Source organism: Microtus oregoni, unplaced genomic scaffold (genome assembly GCF_018167655.1).
Source record: "Microtus oregoni isolate MIOR12 unplaced genomic scaffold, Mior012 000016F_ref0000370, whole genome shotgun sequence".
In the NCBI taxonomy this organism is placed as follows: domain Eukaryota; kingdom Metazoa; phylum Chordata; class Mammalia; order Rodentia; family Cricetidae; genus Microtus; species Microtus oregoni.
Genome location: NW_024543075.1, coordinates 37,779,449 through 37,802,703, shown reverse-complemented (window position 1 = coordinate 37,802,703; position 23,255 = coordinate 37,779,449).

Sequence of the window (23,255 nt, the reverse complement as noted above, 5' to 3'; positions counted from 1 at the left end):
AATTTAAAAAAAATCAATAGGCCTCATATATACAAATGATAAATGAACTGAGAAAGAAATCAGAAAAAAACACCCTTTATAATAGTCATGAATAAAATAAAATATCTTGGGTTATCTTTAATCAAACAAGTGAAAGACCTGTATGATAAGAATTTTAAGTCTCTAAAGAAAGAATTTGAAGAAGATACCAGAAACTGGCCTTGTAAGAGGAGGTGTGTCATTAGGGGTGGGCCATTCCCTTGCTTAGCCCTCTTACTCTCTACCTGGTGCTTGTGGATCAGATGCAAGCTCTTAGCTACTGCTCCAGTGCCTGCCTGCCTGTTGCCATGTTCCCTGGTATGATGATCATGGATGGACTTTCCCTCTGAAACTCTAAGCCCCCAATAAACTCTTTTTTTCTGTAAGTTTTCTTGGTCATGGTGTTTGTTATAGCAATGGAAAAGTAACTAAGATAGTTATTAAGTCTCTGTTCTGAACTTGTAATTCCTTTACCTTTCCATTGAGATGTGTTTAGATGATTTTCTTTATTGAAATCCGACAACTGTGCTGAGGAGATGACTGTTGGTAAAATGCATGCCACACTCACAACTAAGAGCTAGCACCCACACAGGAAGCTGAGCACAGCCGTGCACATCTATAACCACAGTGCTGTGGTGGGGAAAAGAGACAATGAGATCCCTGAATTGTGTTGGTCAACCAGCCTAGCAGAATCACAAGCCCCAGATTTAATGAGAGACCCTGCTTCAATGAAAGGTGAAGAGTCATCAAGGAAGATACAGACTTGACCGCTGGCCTCTTCATGGCACCTGCATGTATACATGTATGTACATGTACATACCACATGAACACATTCGTTCACAAGAGAGCAAGAATTCAACAACTGTGTCTTTGCTATTAACATACAACAATGTTGAATAGAAATAAGAGTGCATATACAAAGGTGTTACAGATAACAGTGAAAGTAGAACTGATATATTTTTACTAATAAGGAGATGGCTATCTTTATGCTAGCATACCCATTCAGTGGAATATGCTAGAGCCCAATACGAACTTTCCAGGAAATCAGAACAGTCTGTCTTTAAGGACTGCATCTTAGTACTTACACAAATTTATATTCTCATTTTTTGGCAAGCTGAACAGACTTTCTCCAATTTAATTACGCCAAGAAAATGATATGCTCATGGATGCCACACACAATTCTAGTAGATTTTAGAAGCTCTGTAAACATTATCTCACTCAATTAAATTGTGCACAGTCTCACAAACCTCAATTCCAACCCTTTCTTGACTGTTGCTCCTTCATTTTTGTGAGTTTTGTCATCTGCAGTTATCTCCAGTTCTCCTCTAACTGGATTTCAGCAACTGCGAGCCAGTCCCCCCGAACCTCTGCAGACCTGGCGTTCCCACCTGTGCTTTGTACTCGCCTGCCTTCGCTATGGGTGCTCCTTGATCTACATGTCTAAAGATGCCCATGCTTCTGTGCCCAGTCCTACTGTGCAGCAGGATAACTGCAGGAATCATACATGGAATGCTGACGTCACCGGCTTCCAGCGTGCATTCACAAGAACGGAGGAGAAACAGTCACTGTGCCCTTCCTGCAGAAGGGGATGCTGGGAAGTCATGTCAAAATGTGCAGCTTCACAGACAGAATAATAATGTCCCTTCACAAGGTTGACAGCCCAGCAGTCTGGCTGTGCTGGAGTAGCAACAGGGACTGCAAGCAAGGAAGAGATGAAAGGCTGCTCTTTTTTTTATTATTCTTTAAAATGTTTATTAAGGCTGCTTAAGAAACTGTAATGTCAAAATTATAATGACTTGGCTGTGTACACCAGACTTCTTTTTAATTTATTAAAAATTTTATTAAAAATTTCCACCTCCTCCCCTCCTTCCATTTCCCTCCCCTTTCCCTCCCCCTCCCCCTCCCTCTCCCTCTCCAGGCCAAAGAGAAGTCAGGGTTCCCTGCCCTGTGGGAAGTCCAAGGTCCTCCCCCCTCCATCCAGGTCTAGGAAGGTGAGCACCCAAACAGACTAGGCTCCCACAAAGCCAGTACATACAGTAGGATCAAAACCCAGTGCCATTGTCCTTGACTTCTCAGTCAGCCCTCATTGATCACCAAGTTCAGAGAGTCTGGTTTGATCACATGCTCCATCAGACCCAGTCCAGCTGGTCTTGGTGAGCTTCCATTAGATCAGCCCCACCATCTCAGTGGATGGGCGCACCCCTCGTGGTCCTGACTTCCATGCTCATGTTCTCCCTCCTTCTGCTTCTCATTTGGACCTTGGGAGCTCAGTTCAGTGCTCCAATGTGGGTCTCTGTCTCTATCTCCATCCATCGCCAAATGAAGGTTCTATGGTGATATGCAAGATATTCATCAGTTTGGTTATAGGATAAAGCCATTTCAGGCTCCCTCTCCTCAGCTATCCAAGGAACTAGCTGGGGACATCTCCTTGGACACCTGGGAGCCCCTCTAGAGTCAAGTCTCTTGCCAACCTTAAAATGGCTCTCTTAATTAAGATATATACTTCCCTGCTCCCATATCCACTCTTCCGCCATCCCAACCATCCCATTCCCCCAAATTCTCAGGAACTACTCAGACTTCCTAAATAAGCCAACCAGAGAGTCTGTAGGGAGCTTCCAGATCCTTCTTGATATGAGTTTATCTTAGGGGAATGAATGGGAAGTGGGTGAGTGGTATTCCTAGTGAGAGGGAGCCCCTTTCACCTGGACAGTTAGGACTCTAGAATATAAATTACAATGTAGTTGGCAGTTCTGTGTCTGGGTAATAGTGAATACTGATAAAAATAAAAGTTTATCTCTGGCAAATGAAAGAAAGAAGAAGATGCCTTATATCTCAATGTCCTTTGATTTAATGTCTGGGGAGACTTGCCCCTCTTACAGGCTGAGGACAGATTTCATTCATTGTGGTTACAGACCTTATGTTGGCGGCTTTCCTAATCTCTGACAGAGCAACTTAAGGGACAGGAGATTTACTATGGTTCACAGTTATCGTTTGTCATGGCAGGGGAGCTATGGAGTTCATGCCACCAGGAGCATGAAGTGACAGCTGCTCTGTGGATCATGAAGCAGAGAGCTCTGATCAGAAGCAGGACTGGGCTATACCCTTCAAACACTTGGCCATGGTGACCCACCTGCAAAAGTCATGCCTCTAGCCCCAAAGGTTCACAACCTCCCAAAACAGCACCCTCCTGCTCAAGAACCAGCTGTTCTCACAGAGGTCTTCAGGTGGGACACAGCTTAGCTGGTAGAGAACTTGTCTAGCATGCACAAAGCCCCTGGGTTCTGTCCTCAGCTCTGCATCAGCCAGGCACCGGAGTGCACACCAGAAACCCCAACACTTGGGAGGTGAAGGCAAGAGTATCTGAAGTTCAAGGCCTTCCTGGGCTACATAAGACTTTGGGTCAAAAAGAACAAGAAAAAAAGTAAAATTATTAAAAAATATATTAAACACATTCCTTAATATTTCATGTGGATAGCATGGATATATTCCATTCATCCATGTACCTCAGAGTCTAGCAGAGCTTCTGGCACACAGGTGTTTAATATACATTTATTGAATAGGCACAATAATGACCATTTCTTTGCCTATGGCCCATGTCCTAGTTTCTTAGTGCTATTTTGTCTGTGACTGTGTTTACTTCTACACAGTATGCATCCTTTTCTAAGTAGAACACTGTCCAAGCAGGGTGGTCCAATTTACTCATCTGATTCTCCAAACATCCAGGGTGTCAGACTCCTCCTGTGTGCTGTGATAAGGCTTGTTCCCACCCATCTCCTCATGGCCACAGCAAATCGTTTAATCAGACCTCCCAGCCACACATTATCCGTCTTCCTTCTCAAAATGCTCCCATACAAATTTAATTTCCTAAAATATGTATCTCTAGCCTAGACCTCCCTAAACTGAGTCCCACAGATAACAATTTGTCTAAGAAGCACCTCAGGTTCAAAAGGTTCAAAACTGAGTTTCTAGCCCTCATCCAAATAGACCCCTTGTGTTCTCCTTGTCATCTTGGTTCATTAACTAGATTCGTTGAATTATCTTTATTCTCTTTTTCTTTCATTGATTTCAAAGTTCTATACACTATTTTAAGTTTTCTACTGGTTTACTCAATTTAAATGAGTATTTGAACCTTTTTTATCCCTTAGCAATAAGAATTAAATAGCAATTATGTTTCTGTCCTCTGAATGATATGAAAATAATAAGAAGAATAGCCTTAATGATGATAATAACAGATGATAGATCCTGCCTATTAAGTTCTTATTGCCCACTAAACACTCTTCTAAATCCATATATACTCTGATTTATGTATTTCTCAAAACAGTCTTATGAAGCCTGTGCTGTTATCAATCTCATTATTATTGAGGAGGAAACCAAGGCACAAGAGGCCAAATAATTTGCCTTTCATTAGACTAGCTAGGCCATGACATAAACAGCACTTCAGCCTGGGAAACTGCACTCCAACTTACTCCCACATTGGATATTAACTTTTTTCTTATGTTCTTAACAATTCCCATAAATTTCCAGACCATAGTAACAACTATTATTTAAATTTAATTTTCACTAATGTCATTGATTGCCACTCTTTCTCGTATGTCAATTTTTTTCTGTTTTGAGATCTTTATGCTAATACAGTTTTTATTCAACTAGGTTGCTTTTAATAGATTTCTATTTTTTAGGAAGACAATATGGGTGTGATATTTTCTGAGTACTCTTACATTTAAAAAGTATGAATCTATTGTTGTCATGAGTGAACAAAATTTGGTTGGACATGGTAATATGAAATTACCACTTATTTCCCTCTATAAACCCACTAATATCACTCCACTGAGAGGGCATTTACAATACTATAAATGAAGACATTGGTGCCAGTCTTATTACTTTTTAAAGTAATGCATAAACATTTGGATTTCATCTTTTATTTCTGAAATGTCACCAGGATATGCTTGTGTGTACACATTTTTCAATAATCTTGCCTAATATTTGCTTTTTTAGTTCAGAGAAAATTTCTTCTAATTCAATTTTTCTTGCCATTTTTCCTTCATAGCTTTGTTTTGTTTACTCCATGAGCCTTCCCCTTTGAAGTGTCAGACTCTCCACTCCAGTGACCCTACTATAGACAAAGCTTCTGCAAAAGCTAATGTAATCCTGGCATCTTATAAATCTATAAAAATGGCAGCTTCTTTTTATTTTTCCCTAAAAGGTCATAGGTCATCAGAGACTGTGGATCAGTTCGTTGACTGCTTACCTAATGTGCACAAAACCTCGGATTCGATCCATAACACAGCATAAGGGCAGTGGTTCTCAACCTTCCTAATGCTATGACCCTTTAATACAGTTCCTCAAATTGTGGTGACCCCAGTCATAAAATTACTTCCATCGCTACTTTATAACTATAATTTTGCTATTGTTAGGAATCATAGCCAGGAGGTGGTAGCAAACACTTAGGAGGCAGAGACAGGTGGATCTCGGAGTTTGAGGCCAGCCTAGTCTACAGAGTGAGTCCAGGAACAGCCAAGGTTACACAGAAAAACCCTGTCTCAAAATAATAATAATAATAATAATAATAATAATAATAATAATAATAATAGCTGGGCAGTGGTGATGCATGCCTTTAATCCCAGCACTTGGGAGGCAGAGTCAGGATTATCTCTGTGAGTTCGAGGCCAGCCTGGTCTACAAGAACAGCTAGGGCTATTACACAGAGAAACCCTGTCTCAAAAAACAAACAAACAAGAACAGCAACAACAACAACAAAATAATAATAATAGTAATAATACAGAGTGTAAATATTTTTGGAGATAGTGGTTTGCCAAAGGGTCAAGACCTGCATGTTGTGAAGCTCTGGCATAAGGTGTGTTAGCACACTCCTATAATCCTGGGAAAGTAGAGGTAGGAAGATCAGGGGTTCTTCAGCTAGGAAGGTCAGCCTTGGCTATGTAGGAGATATGACACCAGCCTGGGCTACACAAGACTCTGCCTCAAAGTAAATAAAAGATCCTAGGTGAGAACGGGGCAAGCTGTCCCATGCATGGCCATAGCTTCAACAAGGGTAATTCTCTAGCCTCACAGAGGATAGAGTTGTCTGCAAAGCTGCAGTTGATGAACAAGTTAACCCCTTACCAGGCTATAAATAAGAGATGGTCAGAAGTGTGCCTGCAGAGTAGGCCCCTCATAGAGGCAGGCAACTGTATACATAGATTTGACTTTCAGCTTTGGCTAGTTCTGGGAAAACAGAGTAACTAAAGGCAGGTGGCACAGACCTGAGTTAGAAACCAAGAGATGCCAGCTGACCACCTCTGCCTGTGAGCAGTGAGTGCTGGCAGACAGTAGGCATGAGGATCCTTTAGCACCTCTCCTTTTGTGAGCTGGTGAAGTTGCAGGTATTCCAGTTTGACCCCTGTTTCCCAAAGATAATAACTGAGCTTTGATTTTCTTTCAGTCTTTGTTGGACTATTGCAGTAGTAAACAGAACTTATGTTTCTTCCTTTTCAGAAATGTACATAATTTAAACTTAATTTTTCCAAGCCTTAAATTTATAGTAAAAACATTAATTCATTTTTAAGAACAGATGTGGGGACTGGAAAGATGGCTCAGTGTTTAACAGTGCTTAGCAATCTTGCAGAAGATCTGAGTTCAGTTTCTACTATCTACAAGGTGGCTCTTGATCCAGGTGTTCCTATGACTTTTGGCTTCCTTGGGCACCAGGCACACAGGTAGTTACATACATACATTCTGGCAAATACTCATACAAATAAAATAAAATAAACAAACCCTTAAAAAATAATTAGTTAAACCCTGTCTCGAAAAAGGATGAACAAGTAAATAAATAATTAGTTGTGGTCTTAATTAACCCTACAACCCACATTTCATGGGCCACAGAATGTTCATGAGATCCTAACCAACTCCTTACCTCTAGAGTTCTTTTCCTTAAACAATACGTCAGGTTAGAAGTGCTATGAAGAAAGAAAAAATAAGCAAAAAAGCAACATTCTCTTCTGAGTTGTATAGGAAAGGTGTGCAAACCAGATCAGCGGGAGTAAGGAACAGTGGTACAAGACACATGATAGAATCTGGAACGTTTTGAATTTATGAAGTGTCTGATGTGTCTGCAAGAGCCGGAGCTCTGAGAGCTGGGGAGCAGCCAGACCATGAGGCGTTTTAATGCCATGATAAAGAATTTGAACACTATCCAGAAGGCAATCGGAACTTGCAGGCTTTTAAGGAAGGAGCAATAAGATTTAGACATGTGTTTTAAGCAAATCTTTCTAAGCAGCAGTGTGGGAAATGAGGGGGGAGGGGAAGGGAGTGAGGGAACCCATTAGGAAGCCATTAAAGAAGTTTGGGTGAGAATTTATGAGACAGGACTAGAGTCTGTAGCAACTCGGGGAGGAGTGGAAAGACTTGAAAGCGTCTCATCAAGGAAGATAAACAAAGCTGCTCTTTGAGTTGAGGCTGAGGTGAAGCCGGAACATAGAATGACTGGATGATGCTGTGACCTGAGACAGGGAATAGAGAGCAAGCAGACTAAGAAAGGAAGAAGACACAGGGTCTAATTTGCAGGAGATGTGTGAGTACATATGCCCAAGCAAGCATCACATATACATGCCAAAATGGCTGAGTAAGGACATATTGAATCATGTCATATATAGGGACATCAAAAGCATATGTTTAGGTCACAAGAAAACAATTTTTAAGCCAAATACAATCTGGTGCTCTTTTTGAGTTATTTTTGTTTATGTGTGTCAGGCTCCCTGAGTTTGTGTGTACCACATGTGTGGATATGCCTGAGGAGACCACAGAGCATCAGATTCCCTGGAACTGGAGTTACAGACAGTTTTGACCTGCCTGATGTGGATTCTAGAAACCCTGGTCCTTGGCAAGAGCAGTGTAATCTTTTAATCACAGGACCATCTCTCTGGTGCCCCAAATTTGGGCTTCTTAATGTATTAGAGACAGACGACAGAAATCTAGAATCTCATGACTAAGAGTCAAAATTAAATAGAAGTATAAAGGAAACATGAAGTAAAAATAAAAGGTGAGGAAGGAGGAGAAATGATTTAAAGCATAAAAGAGCATTCTAGTAATGTCAAAGAAGTTGGAGATTACTTGTGTTCATCAGTTAAGAGCACTGGCTGCTCTTGCAGAGAACCAGGATTCCCTTTCTGGCACCCACATGGAGGTTCACGGCTACATGGAACTCTAGCCCCAGGGAATATGATGCTCTCTTGTGTCCTCTGCAGACATGAGGCATGAATGTGCATGCACACACACACACACACACACACAGAGAGAGAGAGAGAGAGAGAGAGAGAGAGAGAGAGAGAGAGAGGAAGGGAGAGAGGGAGAGAGAGGAAGGGAGAGAGGGAGAGAGAGAGAGATTCATGAACAAAAAATAAAAAGAAATAGAAGTTTTATTAAAAGACAAGGTAGCCTCAGGATGTGGAAAAGTTCAAATTTCTTCCCTTAGAATTAAATTTGGTATTGGTTAGTTGCTCTTTGATCTGGTGTTAGAGGAAGTACTCAAGATTGGAAAGAAGACCCTGAGAAGAAAAAGCGTTGATTGGTTATTGCTGGAAGTGAATAGCACCAAATTCTTATAATGTGAGGAAATACTGAGCCAAGCCTGTCCCCACAGAGTGGGTGGAGGCAAATGAAGGAAAGTACCTCAGTGTTGCAGGGAGCCCACCAGACCTCTGCAAAAGTGTAGGTGGAAACCTAGCATGATAACACACTCCGTGGTCCCAGCACTATGGCGGTAGGGGTGAAAAGATCGGGCGTGTAAAGCCAGACTCACTTGCATATTTTGAGACCAATGTGGACTAGAGGAGACACTGCCTTTAAACAAACACCAAAAACAGATGGGAAACTCTAAGGCAACTGAACAGGCTTGAGAAGGGTGGATATTGGGAGAGAAAGATGGTGTTAGATGCTGAGGTATTCTCAAGTCCACTTGTAGGAATAAGGTACACAGTTTTCTAACTCCAGAAAGGTTAAATACAAGCTGCTCATGACTAAGTGCCTCCCCAGAAATTGTGCCCAGAAAAAATTATGTTTCTTCCCCACAGCAACCTGAAGTTAGTCACCAGTCAGTGTAGGACAACCAGGGTCTAGTCTCCTTGTCTCAGTTTAGGACATGTTCTAAGGGCCTTTTCAACTTCAGCTCTCATAAACTGTCTGGAGTCTCAGCATGATTTGTGCCTCACTCAACCTTTTCGTGACAGATTCTGGTGTCCTGCAGGCTTCCTGAGTGTTATTCCCAACATAGATAAGGAATTCAAGGCCAGACATGGAACCATCTTTAATAAACCTCCTGCATCATATCTAATGTACAGAATTTCTGAGGCTCTCAGCCTAAGCAACTGGTTCTTTGTTTTAGTTTGGTTTTTTGTCAGCTTGACACAGGTAGGTTCATCTGGGAAGAAGAAGTTTCAACTGAGAAAAACAGATTTGCCTGTAGGCAAGTTTGTAGGAGCATTTTTTTTTTACTTACAATTAACATGGGAGGGCTCATCCCATTGTGGGTGGTACTGCCCTGAGCAGGTAACCCTTGGATGTATTAAAAAAAGAAAAACAGGCTGAGTAACTGCCTGCGAACAGCAAGCTAGTCAACAGTGTTCCTCCGCGGCTTCTGCTTCAGTTCTGGCTCCTGCTTCAGTTCTGGCTCCCGGTTCTTACTTGAGAACCTGCTCTGACTTCCCTGTATGATGTACTGTGATATGAACATATAAGCCAAATAAACCCTTTCCTCTTCTAGTTTCTTTTGATTATGGTCTTTATCGCAACAAGTAAAAGGCAAACTAGTAAAGGGGTGAATTCGTAGGATAACATTTTACACATTCTCTTGGGCAGAAAGCCTTGAAATCATCGTTATAGCATCAGATTTAGATCTACCTACCAAAACTTGATTACGTCATTTTCAGACTGACCAAAAGGCTCCAGAAGTTAATTTGAGGCAGATAGAGATGGTTTCTCCATACCTACATTTTCAGCCCCATAGGTTAGTGAGATTTGATGGGGTTCTGGTACTTTAACCCATTTCCGGATGCCTGATTGCCAGGATCTCAACCCTTGGTGACCATGAGGACAGCAAGTCTCAGCGTATTTGGAGTTCTATTCATGATTCTCTGCTTCTCACCTCTAGCTATCTAGACGGTCTGGGTAGTTCTTCAGCAGCTACCCTTCTTTTTGAATCAAAATCCAAAGGTTAATAAATGCTCCCATCTCTAACAGCTAAGATAAGGCTTCACTGAAATTAGAAATCTCTCCAGGATGCTGACACCTCTATCTGAGTTTCAGTCGAAGAATAAATTGGATGAGAAGAAAGCATAGGGCCAGCCGGGGAACGGGGAAAATTCCCAGAGGTCTGACAAACTCTAGTTTGAACGCCCTCCCCAATACTGCTTTGGGAAGTAAATCACATTGCTCTGGCAGGAAGTGATTGCTTGGGGGCTATTAGCAAGATATGACCTGAGATGCAATGTTTCCCACGGTTGTAAGGATGACTATATGTGGGAGCTGATCATTAGAAAAATGATGAAGGCTATTATTAACGCATTACTCAATTACTTATTAATTACTTTAAAATGTGGCTAGAAATGAGGCAATTAGGAGTTCACAGTAGTAATTGGTATTTGGACTCACAGAGGGTGAATTGATGAGCACCAGCTGCTCTGACATTTTGCCTGGTGATCAACTACTGAGGAAGCAGGCAGCAGAGCAAGCCTGTGATCTCTCTATTCACAGCATGACTGCACTCAGGGAGGGCAGATGTTTCTCCTGGGAGAATAAAAGAGCATTCATGCTTCCGTTTGACTGAGAGCTGTGAAGTCGGAAGAAAGTAGAAGGGGAGTTGTGTCTCAGACATTCCCATAATGGACAGTGGGTCAAATCTGCACTAGAGAAATGTATTAGAACAACCATTGTTGCAGCTTAGACTGATGGGTATTAACCATAAAGATTCATCTAGTGTGCATGTAAGTCATGCAGCCTCAGAGACCTCGTGCCTCTTAGGACAGGGCCTAAAGCATTGAAGATACCTGCATTCGGGTTCTCGGATGGCACTTCTGTGTCTTGGGATCCTGCACAGCTATTCTGGTAAGAAGTCAAGAAGCCTTAAGAAATAGCCCTCAGACAAGCTTCCCAGGGACTCCACTCTCCAAGGAGATACCTTTCAGTTGTAATTCCTGTCTGGAATGTCCCCTAAAGGCTCATGGGTTAAGCACTTTTAGCTGATGACAATGTGTTGGGAGATTCTGACTATGTTAGAAGATGGGATCTAGTTGGGAAAAGTAGTTCATTGGTAGTGGGTCCTGTGCTACCTTGTCCTTGGCCCCTTCCTCTCTCTGCTTTCTGTCTGTTATAAAGAGAAGCTTTTCTTCCATAAAGCCCTGCTAACTATGATGTTCTGCACAAGAGAAAAAGAGTGCTCTGAAACCATTGGCCAAAGCAAATTTTGTTTCAGAAGGAAGAGCTAAAATTCGAATTGGGTGTTATGACCAACAATGTAATCAGTCAGTGTCAGCCTTCATAAAATCCAGAAGGGTGGGGTTCAAGGCTTCTGGATGGTGGAACATATGAAGGTTCCTACAAAGAGGATATATAGGTGGGAGGAACACAAATATGATCAAAACGCATTGTGTGTGTGTATGAAATTCTCAAGAACAAATAAAAATAGTTTGTTAAAAGAAGTAACTAATATATTTTATACTTGTACAAGCTACCATACTAGATTCTCTCTAATACTGTTATGCTTGTGTTTTTGTCTCCCCTCTCCCGTGCCTTTACTCATTTGCTTTGAAACAGAACAGTTTTCATTAACTCTTATCTATGAAGTCTTCTTATATTCACTCTTATAAGCAAAATAATGAAATTCTTTCCCCACAAAACTCAGAGTTCGTTATTTTCCAAACATGACTTTTTCTTATAGGAAGATGGAAAGAGGTATGCCATAAAGTGGGGAAGTGCGCATCGGAGGTAGAGAAGAATGAGAAAGGAATAGAGGCAGGGCATAGTAGCATATGACTCTAATCTCAGCATTTGGAAAGTTGAGGTAGGAGCATGCCATGAGTTCAAGGTTAGCTAGGGCCACATAGTGAGTACAGAAAGCCAGGGATATACAGCAAAGTCCTGTCTTAGAGAAACAAAGTAAGAAGATGAGAGGGCAGCAGGTTCCTGACATACCTTGGTGAAATATCCCAACCATATAAAAGTAGGAGCATCTCTGATCACATCCCAAAGCTTTCACTTTCTGTATATTTTGGGAAAGGAATAGTTGGTATGACATTCATTTCTAGGACAGTTCATGTTTGAAGACATCTCTGTCATCGTCTAGTCCCCACCTATTATAACCTGTGCCTCAGGTGTCTGTGTGCCATTGTCTGGATCTCTATAACTGCCATCTTCCATGTCAGCCTCCATTGTCGACAGGAATTTCTGTCCCGCCCGGTCCCTCAGCCGTTCAGTCCCAAAGAAACACACAGAGGTCTACATAAATTGTAAATTGGTTGGCCTATTAGCTCAGGCTTCTTTTTTTAAAAATATTTATTTATTTATTATGTATACAATTTTCTGTCTGTGTGTATGCCTGAAGGCCAGAAGAGGGCGCCAGACCTCTTTACAGATGGTTGTGAGCCACCATGTGGTTGCTGGGAATCAAACTCGGGTCCTTTGGAAGAGCAGGCAATGCTCTTAACCACTGAGCCATCTCTCCAGTCCCCTAGCTCAGGCTTCTTATTAACTAATTCTTACATCTTAAATTAGCCCATTATTCCTGTCTATGTTAGCCACATGGTGTAGTACCTTTCATCGGTGAGGCATTTTCATCTTGCTTCCTCTCTGTCTGGGTGATGACTGTAGACTGACCTTTTCTCTCTCCAGAATTCTCCTGTTCTAATTGCCCCATCTCTACTTCCTACCTGGCCATCCTGCCTGTGCTTCCTTCCTGGCTACTGACCAATCAGCATTTTATTAAAATACAAGTGACAGAATAAAAGACCATTGTCCCATAGCACTCCATGAAAGACAATTCAGAGAATGCTATTATTCTTTAGAGTTTCATATTAATTTTCCAGAGACCCATGAATAAGAGAAAATTATATATAAATAAAGTTTAGGGATAACTAGTGAATAATTAAAGTGAATATTCTTGTGTAGAATATTTTTAATGCATTGTACAAATGACTTTTTGCTATAAAAAATATTTTCACTTTTATTGCCAACATTTTCTCTTCATTGTCTGGTAGTAGCTCCCCTCTTCCATTTAAGAAACCACCGTTTCCATTCTATTGGCCCATTATGCTGCCATCATGATACCCATTCCTCCTGACAGTCTTAATTTTTCCAACAGATGGACACAAGACAGAAACAAGGAAATCAAAGGCCTTCCTTGGAGCTGAAAGACACTGAGAAAAAAATGGCCATCCTTTTGGTGTAGTTATGCAGCTTGAAGATTTGAACTGGAGTTGTTGCTATAACCATAAAGACAAAGCTCATCAGCACAACTAGAGACTGGGACCAGCACAGTGCCACACGCTTGTATTTGGTATACACCACTGGAAATTTGGAAGAGTCGGCATATAGTGTGAGCACAAGGAAGCGTTCTGCTGCTTCTGGCCTCTACTGACAACATGCAATATAAAGTAAAGCAAGGCAAACTTTGCTTCCAGACAACTGATCTGAAAGCAGTAAAACAGCACCAGCGAATTAACAGCTGCCTCTATAAGGAGACGTTCCTTAGCTCTGGATACAACAGTCAGTAGAACAGGGCTGGGAAAATAATCCTAAAGCTTTTGAAAACAGAGAAGTTTCATTCTTTGCCTCTGAAAAGACCAAAAGGTGGTGAAAAGTGGGCAATACAATTAGGACCTGAGACATTGGGGGGGGAGGGGGGGTTAAGGAATTTATACTTCCTCCAGATAGGAGGAGCCACCTCTTCCTTTTACTTTTCTCTAAAAAAAAAAATAAACATATGTAAAAGTAAAGGATAATTCCTTGGAAAGGTGAGAATTGATCTACCTCAAGATCTAGCTATACCACTCATGGGCATATACACAAAGGAAACTTGATCCTGCCACAGAGACAGTTGCTCAACCATGTTCACTGCTGCTCCATCCATAATAGACAGAAATTGGAAATAACCAAGATGTCACCTAACAGAGGAATGGATAAAGAAAATGTGGTATATTTACACAATAGAGTATTAATTATCTATCCAAAAAAATGAAGTCATGAAATTGGCACATAAATGGATAGAAATAGAAAAAAATCATTCTGGTTGCGGTATCCCAGACCCTAAAGGACAAATATGGCATGTATTCACTTTATGTGAATAGTAGATGTTAAGCATATAATAACCGACCTACCTAACAGAGGTTAGATAGGGAGTAAGGGGTTAGGAATGACAGCTCTTGTTAGGGAAGAGAAATAGAGTAGATACTTATGGATCAATCTGGGGCTGGAATGGGAGGATCAAGTGAGGATGGGCAGAGCTGAGGGGGATGAAGAAGGGAATATGGGAGAGACAGCTAAAATTAAGGACCATTTGAAGAGTAGAATGGAAATCTACCAGAGTAAAAAACTTCCTAAATTATATACATATATGAAGGTGATCTCAATAAAATCACCAAATAATGGGGGAGACAAAGCCCCAATTTGACATCTTTCAGACCAGGAATGAGTTACATCTAATTGTGTTGTTGTTCAAAGGGGCCCCATGGAAGTCCCCAAACAACCTTTGCCAAGACTGTAGGTTGCCCCTCACAAACTGATGGCAAAACCCTATTGCCAAAGAGAACACCTACTACACAACTCACTGAACATGAAGAAGTCCAGCTGATGTCTTCTTAGAGTCTTCAACATTACATTCCAGTGCCTTTGGTAGAGGAGTATATTCTGCATGTTACCAAAAAAGAAACATAAACACCAACCCAGTCACAACCTTTTGATCAAAGATGGCATCCTGCCTGCAGGATACGCGAGTGAAATGGTGGCACAAAGCTTGCGGAAGTAACTAACTCATATCTAATTTGAGGTAAGGCCTAGTCCATGAGATGGGACCCATAGCCAACACTGCATGGGGCGACAAAGAACCTGAGACACCCAGGATAAAACCTAGTACTGCTTGTCTTAGTTAGGGTTTCTATTGCTGTGACCACAGCAACTCTTATAAAGGAAAACACCTCATTTAAGTGACTTATAGTTCAGAGGTTAAGTCCATTGTCATCATGGTGGGACACAGTGGTATGCAGGCAGACATGGTGTGCTGGAGGAGGAGCTAAGAATTCTACACCTTGATACAAAGGCAACAGGAAATGGTGTGAGACATTAGGCATCACTTGAACATATATGAGACCTCAAAACTGAACTCCACAGAGACTTCTTCCAATAAGGTCATACCTATTCCAACAAAGCCATACCTCCTAATAGTGTCACTCTCTATGAACTTAAGGGGACAATTACATTTAAACTACCACACTACTGTTAAAAGAGCAAGCAAACAAAAATGGCAGCAATAACATGACTTTTAATGGTGTTCTGCTATTCTCATAAATGCATGCTTTGTTCATCATTATCAGAGAAGCTTCTTCCTGCAGCATATGGAGACAAGTGCAGAGAAATCATGCAGAGTGAGAGACCTTGGAACACTCAGCCTTAAACAGATTGTCTCCATCAAATCCTTCCCCTCAAGGATCAGGGAACCCCTCATCAAAAGAGACAGAAAGAGTCTAAGAACCAGAAGGGGTGGGGGACACCAGAAGAACAAAACCCTTTGAATCACCTGAACAAAGCTCATATGAACTCACAGAGACTAAAGCAGCAAGAAGAGACCTGGTCTGCATTAGGTCCTTTACTTACATAACATGGCTTCCAGTTTAGTGTTTTCAGACATTCTTGAATGTACAAATGAGTGGGTCTCTGGCACATCAATGTGGGCCCTGAATTTCCAAATAGAGCCTGAGCAAGCTGAAAACAAACAAACAAACAATATATGGCTCCTTTAAAAGCTCTGCTGTACAGTGAGAGCTTTAATAGCCAGCACATTAAGTAGAAACAACCATCAAAGTAAAAATCCTGCCACAGTGAGGGCACCAAATTTCTAGAGGTGGAGCAGTTGAATGCAGCTCCCATTTAGAGAGTTAGATGGTTAGAAGCAGTTCTCAGTTGAATGCAGCTCTCAGCCAGGCCTGTGGCAGAAGGCTGGGTCTCACAGACTGAAGAAGGGATGGAGGCAGTTACTAGAACCATGACAAAGGGTCAAGCTACTGCTTAGCACTTTAAGGTTTGGCTCATGAAGTCAAAAAAGGTTACAAATACACAACAAAGACTGGGCCAGATTGGGAGAGAAAAGAATACTCTTAACAGGTTAGTGTGTTTTAAAATGTGTTAACGTACTTAAGAAAGTAAAGAAAATGGGTATAGATAGTCATAGGAAAAAATAGTTTAAAAATGATAAAGTCTTTGAAGAGAGAGTAAAGTAATATAAAGAGAAAAGTCACATAAAGATTGGAAATACACAGGGAGTGTAAATCCTATATTATGTTGTGTTGACATTGAATTTTTGAATGCCAATGAGAAAACAACCATTGCTGAGAGATATTGGATTGTAAATGGGACTGTTGAATGAACCAGCCTAGAAACTTTAGGGATGTCTTAACTTTAAAATGAAATTCAGAAAATGTATTGCACTGGGGGAGGGGTTATGGATATATGGTAAAGGCTGTGAATTCCTTTAAGTTTAATAGAGATCGGATCTGATTGAAGAAGACCTCCTAAAAACGTTGGCCTCAGCATAAAGAGGTAAACCAAGAAAAACTGTAAGACAGGCAATATATACACTGATCCCTCTGCATGGGACAGTTCTGAGACTGACAGCAAAGACAGGTGACATAAACACTGATTTCTCTGCATGGGACAGTTCTGAGACTGACAACAAATGTTAGAATTAGCTGTTCTAGGACTTGACCATTGTCTCAATTTTTTTCAGGGTCCCTAGAAGATGCTGTCACCCCCAAACAACAGGAAACAGTCTAAAGAACACAACACCCATATTTCCAAGAAGTGGAAAAGGTAGGTGGTATGGGAGGTCCTTCTGTCTATGTGTTGCTTTTACTGGTTAATGAATAAAGAACTGCTTTGAGCCTATGGCAGGGAAGAACAGACCTTGGCAGGGAAAGCTAGGCTGTATTCTGGGAGAAAGAAGGGCAGAGTCAGAGAGAAACCATGGAGCCCCTGGAGATAGACGTTGAAAACTTTACCCAGTAAGCCACAGTGATGTGGCCATATACAGATTAATAGAAATGGGTTAAATTGATATGTAAGAATTAGCCAATAAGAAGCTACAGCTAATGGGTCAAGCAATAATTTAATTAATATGGTTTCTGTGTGATTATTTCAGTTCTGAGTAGTCAGGAACAAACTAGCAGCCTCCTCCAACAGGTGGTTTTTGTCATTTGGTGAGTTATAGGTGTTTGTCATCATTTAACAGGGAAATAAGAATATAGGATAAAAAGACAAATATTAATCTCAAATATTTTATATTGGTATGTACTTTGGTATATTGATACAAATTTAAAATTATTTTTGTTATTCTGTATGTATGTTTCCACTCTTGTTTCAGGTATTATACATATGTAGCTCATTTAAAAATGTAATGCATAATTAAGAAATGCAGGTTAGTAGTTAGTCATCAATAATAATCAAACTTGAGGTCATATTGGATGTATTTTCAAGATTAAACACATACATTTTAGATAAATAGATGATCTTCAAATGCTTCAGAGAACTATAGAATGTGGCATTTAAGATGGTTAGTAACCTATTGCTTTTCATGACAGTGAGACATGTCTGCTTCTGACAGCACCAGTCTACTTCATAAAAGAATGATGGGTAGTGTAGAACCTCCATATGGAGTTTGTTTCATTCTGGCAGTCTAGTCATTTGGGCAAGAAACTGTCCTTGCCTCAACTGCTGACATAGCAGGACACAAAGAAAAAAGACTGCCAAACTTTGCCATGGCAAGGTAAGACAGTCTTTCAAAATTCCTTCTTCATAGAAAAGTCTGCCAGATATTCTATGTCTCTAGACTTAATATGGGTGCCCAAATGTTGCAGAAGAACCTTGGGTGACTGCTCAGGCAGCCAGATGTCTCTATCATTTCTATAGTTTGAAAGTGGCTTGCACTCCATTTGTTGTTTACTCAGGTAGGATTATATCTTTCTAGTGCCTTTGATGGAGTGGAAGACTAGATAGTTACAGTTACAGTTTTCCATAGTTATTATAGAAGATAAATTAGATACAAAACTTTGGACTCACCAAGGTAGGATAGATAGTGGAGTGTTTTTTTCTGAATTTGACAAATTCAAATGAACTGGATATTCTAAATATAGTTCTTACTTAATAATAATTATTATTGCATATACTTTTACTATGTTAAAGTCAAAACCTTTCCTTTCTATTTAGATTAAAAGGGGGAAATGTTGTGGAATAGAAAAAATTAATTATACAGTGTTACATTTCTTTATGCTGCATTTGTTTAACTATGTTACAAATGTTTCACACCTGATTGGTCTAATAAAAAGCTAAATGACCAATAGCCAAGCAGTAAAAGGATTGGTGAGGTTAGCAGGCAGAGGGAATAAATAAGAGGAGGAATCTAGGTTCAAGAGAGGAGAACAAGGGAGAAATAGAGGGAGATGCCTGGGACAGGCAGCTGCCAGTCAGCCAGACTTAGTTTCCGTTAGGAAACTAGGACATACAGAATGAAATAAAGGAAAAAGTTCCAAGGCAAAAATGTAGATGAAGAGATACAGGTTAATATAAGTTACAAGAGTTAGTGAGACAAGCCTAAACTAATGCAGAGAATTTATAATTAATAACAAGTCTCCATGTCATGATTTGGGAGTTGGTTGGTGGCCCAGAGAAATCCTACCACAGGTCTCTGAGTCTTTTGCCTTTTCTTGGACTCTTTTTCTGTTTATTTTGTGCAATTCTGATGTAGTTTTGCTTTATGTTAGTATTATATTTTATTCTTATACATTATATTATTTCTTAGAAGGCTGTCTGTTTTCTAATGAGATAGGAAGGGAGTGTATCTAGATAGGAGACGAAGTGGGGAGAACCTAGGAGAAGTAGATAAATGGGAAACAGTAATCAGGATATATTATATAGGGGGGAGTTAGTTTTATTAAAAGAAAAAAAAGAATAACACGACAAATATGCATTCACCTAAAACCTGGACTTCGTGGTGTTAATTTGTAGATGTTTAAATTAATTCACAGCTCAATTAAGCATCCAATATTTGACTACACAATTCTATTTAAAGCTTATTTCTTTTACCTACTCACTCTGTAATGGATATTTTTCTATTTGACTCTGCTGTATTGCAAATGAAAGATTAATTGCTTTTGCTAGTCATGTTTTATTGCATATGCATGTGAGAATTTCTCCTAATTTCTACAGAAATAGAAGCTAGATTATAAAGTTTACATAGCTGTAATTTTACCAGTTCCAAGAGTTTCGTTCTGAAATTGTCATTTATAACATATAAGAATTTTTGTTTTCCTAAAGTCCTTGCAAACAATTGGTACTTGCAGACTTTAAGTATTTGTTTAGCTGTTAACAAAAACGATACTATGCTGCTATTGAAGTCTGCCTATCACAGAATTGGAAGGAAGTGCAGTTTACTGCCCTGTGATCCTTGGGACACTGTTTTTGTTTTTGTTTCTTGGTGGGAGTTCTTTGTATTCATTCTCATACGGATACTTTGCTTAGGTAGTGCTTGTCCTATCTGGACTTTGGCTCACTCTCCTCAGCCAGTAGTTGTCACTGGATTCCGACTCTATCGTCCTATGATTGAATGCTGACTTAACCAGAAAGTTGCCTTCCCTGTGCTTCATGGAAACTCTAAACTAGAGATGATAATAGTTCATCCTTTGTAGTGTTATCATGAGGCTATTTTGCTTTAGGGGTTTTTAAAAAGGTTGATAGCGTGCTTAATAATTTGAGGAATATAGCAGAGGGGGAAACACAATAAGAAAAAAAATCACATTCTGATATTATTTGCTGCTGCTGCTCCCTCCTCCTCCTCCTCCTCCTCCTCCTCCTCCTCCTCCTCCTTCTCCTTTTTTGCAGAAGAAATGAGACAACCAGCACAGGTCAAAACAAGTTCCTAAGCCACACACTTCAGTATCCTTGCAGCATTACTTACTTTGCTTTTCACATGCAGTAGCTTTGCCTGTCTTTATTTTGCATGCCACTCTTTGCAAAGTTCACATAAATGGTACTTCTTGAAAGAAGTCATCTGATGATATTTGGCTTCCAGAAATCTCTTACACACAGTTCTGATATACTCCACACCTCTGCTCACCCTCAGGTATTCGAGGTCATCACCGTCTCTTAGAGATTGATTAAGTGTCAGAGGGCTAGGTGATGCAGGACAAAGATAATGCTTTAAAGTTCTTTTTCATTAAATCAATAAAGAAGCAAGCAGGAGTATATGGAAGATTCATTTTGTAATCACGTGTCAAGTGTGTTTTTTATGAATTGTGACATTTTACTTGGGAAGTTCAGTATACATAATACGTGCATACTGTATACTGCACATCATGCGTGGGCACATATGAACACTACATTATAAAAATGGCAGCACTGCCTGGGGAGGAGAGGAAAGTAGCTGACTAGTTCTTCCTGTAGCTTTTAACAGAGTAATAAATAGTGCTTTTCTGGGCCTTAGTACAAATTTCTGCTAAACTGAACTCCTGGACAGCAACACATCAAAGAGGAAAGAAGGTGTCATTTGGCAATTTGGCAGCTGCTGCTGATACAATTGTTTCTCATGAAACAAGTTAGCTCCAGGGGAGGTCTGCCTATGAGAATAGGGTAAGAATAGTAAGTTACCAGAATCGGTACTATGTTGCCTATGCAGGAAAGCAAGCTATTTTTTTCTGATTATGAGAAAAATGCAACCTATTTATTCTGACTGTGATAATAGTAGAAAAGGTACAGTTGAAAACCAGAAATAAAAATTCCAAGGGATAGACCTGGAGATGGCTTAGCATAAAGAGCACTTGCTGCTCTTACAGAAAACCCAGGTTTGGTTTCTAGGACCTACTAATGACTCACAACCACCTATAACTCAGTTCCAGAGAATCTGACACATTCTTCATGTACATAGAACACAAACATATACTCAGGCACTCACATATACACTTAAGATGAATAAATAAATCCTTTAAAAATAAACACACACACACAGAATGACTGAAGTGGAACCTAGTGAGACAACTCTCTGACTTTTCTTTTTGTACTTCCAAAGGACTAGTAACATAAAACAAAGATAGTCACATGGAAATATTGGCAAAAGTCCCAGCAGATCCTCAGCAAAGCTACTGTATATTGACCATATACTTTGGAAGATACTAAAGTGTCAAGGGCTAGTTCCCTATCACAGCAGCAGAAAGGCCAACATCTGTGGAACGCTCATGTTCAAATCACATATATTATGTATACTCTCTGTGTTTTTAAGGCGTTCGGTTCCCAGGACTCGACACAGCAGAATCAGAGAGAGATAGATTGAGCCTTGTATCCAAATATCAAATGGTTAGCAGGCATGAAAAGAAAACACAGAAAAATTCTACACTTTATTATACCTCTGAGCTAGGCAACAAATTCAGTGGTTTCCAACGTATTCCCCTTCTTATAATCCTTACAATCAATTAATATGCAAAATGTAATTGCCAAAGGTTTGTTCTATTTTAGGCTGTGATTTTCTTGTAATATTGATATTGAAAGTTATTTTGAGAGGGTGCTTGCAGCAGTAGATTAGCCAATTACAAGTGTGGTAACCCAGTTAATAAAGTTGTCTGGGCAGACTGCCTGGGTTAGAACCTAGCTCTTCTGCTTGCTGTTTGTGTCACCTTGGATAAGTGATGCACGGTCTTCCAGGCCCTGGAGTCCTTGCCTGAGATGTGAGATAGAGGAAATACATCAGGCAAAGTTAAAAATTATGTTGAAGAATCAGTAAGTTAATTCTTGCAAAGTGCTTAGAACAGCAACAGCTCCTCAAATGGACTCTGCCTGTGTTAACACTCAGTTCTGCAATGAGACAGTCAAGGAGCGGGGGCGGGGACGAACAGTGGACAAGAAAAGAAACCTAAAGCTTCTGGAGTGCAGAGAAATTCTTTTTGCCTCGGGAATCATCTTGACCCAGAAACAGTGTTAGTGGTATGACACTAGGCTATTTTGTGTTCCATGAAAATTTCATGTTAATATTGATGCCCAAGAGGTAGTCCCTGGAGGCCTGCTTATACTTTAGCTCTGGTGAGTCTTGACTCATACAGATTTACTCAGACAAGTATGACCTAAACTTGACAAAAAAAAAATTGCTTATTGAGCCTCTGTTTTTCATTTCATGATTCTGTTTACTTATGTAAAACAAATGATTGACTCCTTTGTCTCTCTGGGAGCAGAGAAAGACATAAACTTAAAACACCTGCATGCAAAAGAACTTTCCAGACAGCAGTCCCGGTGGTTGGGACATCATCTATTCAGGACAGAAAGGCCAGTGTTGGAAGGAAGCTGCTGAGACCTGTGGCTTTTCCGGTGTCCACCTAAAGCTTTTCAGTAAATTGGGTGGGGCACTAGCTCTGTTAGCAGAGTGCTGAACTAGCATGCATGAAGCCCTGGGTTCCACCCTTAGCCCTGCATAAACTGGATATGACAGCTCATGGTCTGGAGTTTAGGGTTATCCTTGGATGTCTAAGGAGCTGGAGGAAAGCCCGGGAGACATAAGACTCTGTCTCTAATAATAATAACACAGTAATAGTAAAAGATTTACACTGAATGGAATCCTTACAGGAACAGGAAACAGCAGCCTGGTTACAGACCAACAGGAGGCATGAGGCTCACTCATGTTTGTTCTTTGTGATAAGATTCATACCAGACAGGAAAAGGCTTTGAAATTAGAGATTAGTCTGGGAATTCTTCAGGGCTTAGGGATCTCTTATCCTCCTCACTGTATTAATCAATATATATATAAGCATATGCTCGGAGCATTTTTCTGAGTCATCTTGCATGTGTGTGCACACATACAAACACATCTTCAAGTTACATACACACACTCAAGTGTGTGATAGTCATGGGTCCACGAAGATAATGAGAGGCTCATAGAAGAGGGAGTGTTTTGCTCCCATCACAGAAGGAAACTTTCTGAGACATGATCAATTTGAAACTTCGACACACAG